The sequence below is a fragment of the Cyprinus carpio genome, chromosome A24 (genome assembly GCF_018340385.1).
Source record: "Cyprinus carpio isolate SPL01 chromosome A24, ASM1834038v1, whole genome shotgun sequence".
Lineage (NCBI taxonomy): Eukaryota > Metazoa > Chordata > Actinopteri > Cypriniformes > Cyprinidae > Cyprinus > Cyprinus carpio.
In genome coordinates, this window is record NC_056595.1 from 22557848 (window position 1) to 22564646 (window position 6799).

General features: G+C 33.8%; 1 non-coding gene across 1 annotated transcript; it reads left to right on the forward strand.

The window, feature by feature from the left end:
• The first annotated feature begins 1972 nt into the window (after positions 1–1972).
• LOC109049437 lies at positions 1973–4590 on the forward strand. Its single transcript, XR_006153556.1, has 4 exons — positions 1973–2296; positions 2379–2504; positions 3030–3240; positions 4128–4590. It is a non-coding gene; the product is annotated as an uncharacterized LOC109049437 (transcript).
• The last annotated feature ends 2209 nt before the right edge of the window (positions 4591–6799 follow it).

Sequence of the window (6799 nt, forward strand, 5' to 3'; positions counted from 1 at the left end):
CAATATATTGACATAGAAACCAGTTATTTTAAATTGTAATAATATTTCACAATATTACAGTTTTTACAGCAGGACGTCCCAGAGCAGAGTCAGGGTGAGACACACATACTGTACAAACACATGCTCGTCCTCAGCAGATAACGTCCTCAAGCAAAGTATGTTGCTGCAGAGGGGGCTGAATTCTGAGTCTGAGTATGAACAATCACACAGCCTTGCATCTTGAAAAAAAAAAAAAAAAGGTCTAATATTACTTAATTTGATGATGCTGAGTTTCCATCACGTAAAGTTTCTCACATAGTGAGATGGAAGATTTTTCAAATTCTGTATGTTTTGGCTCAGTCAAGCAGGTTTTAATGACAAAAAGAAAGTATTTAAAACGTGTCTTTTAACTTACAGTCTGCAAAGGAGCAGGAAAGGTGGAAATCAGGATTAGGCATAAAATTATGGATTCAGAATCATTCATACGTATGTGAAAATGTACTGAGAATTGAATAAACTGCTGTAATCTGCCTCAAGGACTCATGCATTTTTGTCTGCTGATCAAGGTATAATAAAATAATTCTTCACCTTATAAATGTTTATAAATGCATGCTCTGTTTTTGATGTTTATTTATTTATTTATTTTTTTAACAGCCAGAGGAGTTTGAACAGAGCAAGAGCTCAGTGGAAAGAAACGTAAGAATATCAGAAGTATATTAGAATACAGTAGATTTCCTAGTTTATCGAGTCAAGCCAATTTCTTAATTGTTAATTTGTTTTTCACAATGCACAGATTTACAGAAAATCCGGATGTTAATGTTTATAAGACCTTAACACTAAAGTTGCATTTAGCAGATTAGAGCTGGCCGATAATGCAGTTATATTTTGTGCCTATATGAACAATTAGACAGTTGAGATATGCTACACAGTATATATTACTTTATGTGAGTATACTGTACTAAATTTATATAGCTGGGCGATAATATTTTTACATTTTGCAACAATATAAATAGTCAAGCTGATGAGATTTGAATTATAGTATATATAGCTTTATGTGAGTTCTTTACTGTATTCATTTGTACTTATTTCTCCAACTTTGAATATATAGCTGGGCAATAATATGTGACCCTGGAGCACAAAACCAGTCTTAAGTCTCTGGGGTATATTTTTAGCAATAGCCAAAAATACATTGTATGGGTCAAAATTATATATATATATATATATATTTTTAGGCCAAAAATCATTAGGATATTAAGTAAAGATCACGTTCCATGAAGATATTTTGTAAATTTCCTACCGTAAATATATCAAAACTTCATTTTTGTTTAGTAATATGCATTGCTAAGAACTAATTTGGACAAATTTAAAGACGATTTTCTCAATATTTAGATTTTTTTTTTTTTCATCCTCAGATTCCAGATTTTCAAATAGTTGTATCTCGGCCAAATATTGTCCAATCCTAATAAATGGAAAGCTTATTTATTCAGCTTTCAGATCATGTATAAATCTCAATTTCCCAAAATTGACACTTAAGACTAGTTTTGTGGTCCAGGGTCACATATAGTTCACATTTTGTGAAAAATATAAATAATCAAGCAGAGATTCGCATCCAAAATAAAAGTTTTTGTTTACATAATATATGTAGGTGTACTGTGTTTATTTATTATGTATATATAAAAACACACACACACACAATATGTATTTTGAAAATATTTTTTTTTTTGCATATATATATTTATATTATTATATTATATATAAATAAATGTAATATATTAACCTAACATTTTTCTTAAATATATACATGCATGTGTTTGTATTTATATATATATAATAAATATACACAGTACACACATATATTATGCAAACCAAAACTTTTATTTTGGATGCGATTAATCACGATTAATCATTTGGCAGCACTAAAAAAAGTTAAATTAAAATTTGAGTAAGCATATAAATAATACTAAAATAAGAGTCATAAAATCATAGGCCCTCCCCTTGAAATCTGTTCACAAATTATCATAGGAGATGGATGTTAATAGCATCTGTCTCACCTGACCACAATGATGTCTGCTCAGTGAAACCAGACTCTGTGCACCTGCTACATCAGAAGTGATGTGGTGGAGCTTTAATCTTTATGAGTGTGGAGGCTCTGCTACATGTGTGGACTCGTTTAGTCATGAGGCGTGGGCGCTGAAGGTCAGCTGATGTTTGTATGTGTGTGCTATCTTTCTCTCATAGTGTGGCCATGGGGAGGGAACAGCAGGAGAATAAGAGAGCCATTCAAAGCACCCGACACGAGCTGTCTCAGCAGTCTGCAGTGAGTATATCATCAGCCCCTCGCACACAGAAGATGCTTTTGTGTGTTTCTGGCTGCTGATTTGTTTCCCTTCTACATGCAGACGCTCATTATTTCTCAACATCAGCTGAAAGATGCCACAGCTGAGGTGTCTAAACAACAAAATCATCTGAAGGAACTCAACAGAGAGTACAGGGCACGCCTTACATTCTATATTCAGGACGTGACAGTACGTGTACAAGCCAGCAGACATACGGTTAACACATATGTGACCCTGGACCACAAAACCAGTCTTAAGTGTAAGATATGAAAGCTCATTTGAAAAGCTGAATACATAAGCTTTCCATTGATGTATGGTTTGTTAGGATCGGACAATATTTCGCAGAGAGACAACTATTTTAAAATCTGGAATCTGAGGATGCAAAAAAAACCAAAATATTGAGAAAATCTTTAAATTTGTCCAAATGAAGTTCTTAGCAATGCATATTACTAATCAAATATTAAGTTTTGATATATTTACAGTAGGAATTTTACAAAATATCTTCATGGAACATGATCTTTACTTAATATCCTAATGATTTTTGGCATAAAAGAAAAATCAATTATTTTGACCCATACAGTGTATTTTTGGCTATTGCTACAAATATACCCCAGAGACATAAGACTGCTTTTGTGCTCCAGGGTCACATATGGTCAGGCTTTTTATAGTGGCTTCTTGAGTTGTCTGATGTATAATTATTTTGTTTTCACACAGATTGATCTTTTAATGCGCTGTAGGAGTGTGTAACTGCGGCCGGTGATGGTGATTTGGGACAGAAGTTGAAGGGGTTTGTTGAGTCCATGCTGGAGGAGGTGAAAACATCCTATCACTCCAGAGAGGAACAGCTCACCAAAACCATCAGATCGTACCGCAAACGCATCCAGGGTCTGAGCAACACCTATCAACAACTGCTTATTGCTTACAGGTGCTAGAGCATCCACTGATTTGCACGGTTGCACCTGCTGCTCTTCATACAAACTATTAAAGGTTTACGGTTACGTGTGTTAAATTTAGCAAAAGGATTCACACATAAAATATTCACTTAAAGTCTGCCTGAGATTTGACATTAATATTTTAATAATTTAACAACACATTGTCATGTTCACAGTTCTGTGGTGTGGGTTAATGATCCCATGACCTGCAGAAACACAAATAAGATATTACAGAACATTATATATAGTTTTTAGTAAGTGTTATTTTTACTTTAATTTGACATTTTTATGATTAAAAATAATTAGCTTTTCATCAAACCCACAATCCCTCTAGAGTTTCCTCACAAACCCCCATTTTGGGAAAGCCTGATTTAGCAGGTGCTTTTAGTATAGTGTTATTTTATCACCTTGATTATTATGAGATGCTTTTTTTTTTAAGTTTTATTAATTTTGTTTTTCATTTTTATTTAGTTGGCTATTTTTATTATATATTTATTGTCATATTATTTATAGTATATATATATTTAAAGTTTTATTAATTTTGTTGTCATTTTTAGTAGTTGGCTATTTTATTTCAACATATGTTTATTTTATTTCAAAAACTATGAAATTAGCTTAAAATTTCATCAATTACTAATGAACATTTATTTAAAAATTAAACATGCTAGCTGATCAGTAAAATGTTTATTCTAGGCTAAATCTAAAATACAAAGTTTGGTGTTTTGGATGTGAATTCAAAAATTTTTTCCCTATTATGAAACTTTTTTAGTTTTTTTCTGTATGGACATTTTAAGGCAGTAGAGTCCCCTTTTAAATCGAAACCTGCTCCCACACACACTAGATCTGATTTGGTCTGTTAAGTAGTGTCTCTGTATCCCAGACTGCAATGTGAGCAGATCCTGGCACTCCCTGAACACGCTTTAGAGGCCGGACCCCCTGAGGGCCACTTCAGTCCCGCGGGGGCCGAACTGAGAGGATAGACCGAGAGAGAGCTACACAGACTGAGAGAGGACAAAGCCCGCCTGGAGAGCCAACTGAAACTGGCTCGAGAACAGGTGTGTGTGTGTGTGTGTGTGTGTGTGTGTGTGTGTTATTTAATGGCTTAGTTCTGTGATCATGTGCTTGGTATTTCAGATGGCTGTGTTAACAGAGTCCTCTCAGAGGTGAGTATCATTCAGAGTTATGAGTAAAAAGTATTGTGCTGATTTTATGTATTATTGTGGAAAGATTGTGCAGGGTTGGACTAACCCAAGATGCCTGGAATGATGTTAAAAAGCAGCTCAAAGAAATAACAAACTCCATGCAAGTAACCAACACCAACCCTGACCACCCCTAACTACCCATAAACTCTGGTTAATATGTTCAAACCCAGCCTCAAGTCTAAGCTGAACAAGTTTCATTATTTATTTACTATTATAGTTCAACACCAACCCTGACCACCCCTAACTACCCATAAACTATTAATATTTTGAAATAGCTTTTATTTTTTAGATTTTATACTGTTTTAATTTAAATGTATTTATTTTTTTTTATTTGCAAACAGGTGACACAATAAAACTTACAAAACATGAAAAAAAAATTATAAGACAATCACAAAACAAAGGTTAATCAGTTGATACAATATAATTAATAAAACTTATAAAATATTATATAAATTTATATAACTATAATATATTATTGTTATTACTTGTTTTCATTGTTTTTCGTGTAATATTTTATTTCAGTTTTAAAAAATGTATTCATTTTGTTTTAGTTTTATTTAAAAAAAAAAATCCTGTACTAAGCCCAAACCCTAAAGTCTGATTGGTTTAAAACAACTTTGATCCAGGATCATGCTGGCCACAATAAACCATACAGTGTGTGACAGTATAACCAATTAACGGTAACCAATAGCAGCACTCTTATGATCAAACATTAAACATTGCGGTATATTCTCTAAACACACAAGAAGCCTTCAGCTACAGCTTTACTATCATCACCCTGGTAAACACAGTGAACTTCCAGCAGGAAGCTCAAGAGAGGGCGCGCATAAGCCCCGCCTACTTCACAAATCACTCAGAAGCAGCAGTTCTGAAATATAGTGCAGCAGTGCATAAGCCCCACCCACTCCACAAATCAATCAAACACAGCAGTTTTTTAAATACAGTGCAGGACATAATAAGCCCCGCCCACTCTGTAAATCAATCAGCAGTAACATTTATGAAATAAACAACTGAAATAGTGCTAAAGCTGTTAGACATTGGTGATTCAGATTATATAGTTGTTCTTTAATTTTTGATCATTTGTTATTGATTTATAGGTAAATCATCAAAATGAAACAACACAGCAATATGACTTGTGTGTGTGTGTGTGTGTGTGTGTGTGTGTGTGTGTGATTGAATTTGCTCTTCCTTCCTGAGAAACTATGTGTGGAATGTTTGTAAAGCTTATGTCAATTTTACGGGCTGCGAGAATGAAAGGCTGCTGACAATTAATTGTCTGACGAGTTAAGATCATTTCATTACAGAACGTGTAGTTCACACACATGCTGATCCCTGAGAAGCATACGACAGACATGATATTTGCACACGTAATAAATCAATTGCAGTGGTGTCAGGGGCCAGTCATATCAGTGTTTTTCAGGCTTAGAAGCACTTAATACACTTGTTTTAGTTTAGTGTTATTAGAATCTAAAATTCTAATAATAGAATTTTCTATAAATAGAGATATATGTGTGTGTGTGTGTGTTTGTATTTTATATATATATATTATAGATAAAATCTAAAAATATTATAAGAATATAAATAAAATAAAAATACACATTTCAGAGAATTTTTCATCTTATTTCTATCTAATATAATACTTGTTTCCTAAAAGTTTTACATAAATTTTTTTTTTAAATTTTAAAAAATGGAACTTTTAAAAACTGCCCTGTACCTCCATTTTCAAAGAGAAAGTTAAACGTGAATAAGAAGCGAATTCATCCTAGGAATTTAAAGTTGGAAATACTGCAGGGCAGACTTGAAAGCATATTACTGGAAAGAAAAAAATAGCACGGATTATCCGGAAAAAAGAGAGCGTGGAAAAGACAGAAAGAGAGTGAGCGAGACAGAAAGAGGCTGTGGGCTTGGCAGATAAAGAGAGAGTGTTTGGGAAATGGGCTGCAGACTGAGGGGCTTCGAGCACCTCTTTATGAGCCAGGGAAAAAAATTCAAGATTATGCGTATGGGAAACGGGGTGTAGTGAGTACAGTGGCCCCTGAACCCCTGGGAAAGGAGCAGGGCCGGGGAGGGGGCTTATGGGTAGAGAGGGTAATTGCTGGGGGGTTCGGGGGTGTGCCAGCTCACACTGGGTGGCATCCGCACAGGCACGTTGACATCATGAGAACATAACAGCAAAGAGAACGAGAAGGAAAGAAGAACAAAGTGTTTTCAACCTCACGGTTTTAGGCAGATTTAAATTTATATAATGATTTATATAAATAATGATATATATAATGTTTTATATATATATATATATATATATATATATATGTAATGATTTACACAAAAAACAATAATTTATACTTTTTTA